This window comes from Mandrillus leucophaeus, unplaced genomic scaffold (assembly GCF_000951045.1).
Source record: "Mandrillus leucophaeus isolate KB7577 unplaced genomic scaffold, Mleu.le_1.0 Scaffold1466, whole genome shotgun sequence".
Lineage (NCBI taxonomy): Eukaryota > Metazoa > Chordata > Mammalia > Primates > Cercopithecidae > Mandrillus > Mandrillus leucophaeus.
In genome coordinates this window covers 20,648-22,494 of record NW_012101439.1, presented here as the reverse complement: position 1 = coordinate 22,494, position 1,847 = coordinate 20,648, and positions in this window count along the sequence as shown.

Genomic DNA, 1,847 nt, shown 5'->3' with positions numbered 1-1,847 from the left:
AAAAAAAAAAAAGCACTGAAAAGCATATTCTGAACAAGAAACAAAATTTGGCCATATATAATACATAACACATGAAAAGAAATGTGCAGTGGGATCCAGTGTTGTGTGGCAATGTGTTTACCAACATGATTTGGAGTACGCATATCTGTAACCTAATTGTAGAAGCATGTAATACAAAACACTAACACTTGCTTGCGTGGGCAACACGGACACACAGACCACACATTCTTCCCTTCCTCTGAGACAGAGATGATGATGCTTCCTGTCTGTCACAAGGCTGAGTGAACACAACATGCCTTTAGGTCCAGAACATTCTTCCTACAGAGACCAGATGTCCAGAAAGCTCTGTCTGCTGGATTCAGGGAACGCCTCTCCTCATTTCTGTCACCACTATTTGCAAAAGCCTCCTTCTCTGGGATCTTCAAAGCTGCAGTTCTAGCCACAGTCTGCAGGGAGGTACTCAGTTCTATTTCTAAGGCTACATTAATGAAAAAATATTAATGTTGCAGAAGAAAAAATTAATTCATTCTAGTTTTGCAGGCAGGTTATGAAATAGTTCTGCAGCCCGAATAGCTCTGGAATAAATATAAATAGAGGTCGGTAGAAATGGTTCAGATGGATGTATTCTCAAAAGTGGTTTTGTCGATGATCTCAAACCTACATCACATGCATTCATTTGACAAATACTAATTAGGTCCTTGTTCTGTGCCAGACACTACCAGCCCAAAGTGACTCCTAATCTGAAAACCCATGGCCCAAACAGATTACACCCATCTGGTCCAAGACAGAGATCTCCACCTTATCCAAGACGCCTGGTTCCCACCCTGACAGGAGTGACTAGCACAAAACATCATCCCTGGCCTGCTCAACAAAAAAAATCTGTCGATGAGACTTGAAAGCTTGCCATTTAAGGGAGAACCAGTGCAGTCTCTGGAGAAACACTCAGGGTATAGAGGCAGACCAATATACATGAGGACATAATTCCTGTTCTGCCACTGACTTGGCTGGGAAATGTACCCGACATCTGTGAACCAAATATTCACGATCTGAAAAGGGACCGTGGATAGAATTCTCATGGATTTTCTGTGAGGAGGTCGAGAGAAACCTAGTGAGTCTGCCCAACACTGAGCAAATGTTGGTTGCCACTGGGCAAGGGTTGGTTTTCTTCGTATCCCATTCTTTCCGTGCCATAGCAGGGATGTTGATGCCATGCACTCAGTGGCACGGCAGTGATGTAGGCAGAATTTCAGACTAACATAGGAAGTACCAGTAGGAACGCACGTGATGTCATAAAGGTTACTCACTACAATGTCTGTGTGGGAGGATCAGCCAGTACATGGTGGGACCTGAGCGGAAACCCAGGCGGTCTGGGTGAGAAGTACTAGCTGCTTTATAATACTCTTGAGATCACCTGTAATTCTGGCAGCACAACTGCGAGACAGGGATTGTGCTGAGATGCCAGAGTTCAGCAAGTGGACGTGCGCCTGTGTGTGTTTTTGTCTTCGGCATCTCTCTCTGTCCGGTCCCTCTGTGGCTTTTTATCACATGTGCTCTTGTCCAACACAAGGCCTTGCCTGAGGCTGTAGCTGTAGCTGTTGGCTAGCTCACTTTTACACCTTCTTCCCCTCAGTGACGTTATTTCTGAAGTAATGCGTATTCTCAAAAATGACTCTGACTCAGGAATACCTGTGCTCCATATATTGACCATGTGCCCTTAACCCTCACTTTAATCTTTGATTTTTTTCCCTTTCATCTATGGACTTTCATGAAAATGAGTTGGTTTCTGGACATCCTCCAAATGTCACCAATAGGGGTCTTTGTTGTTGTTGTTGTTGTTGTTGTTGTTG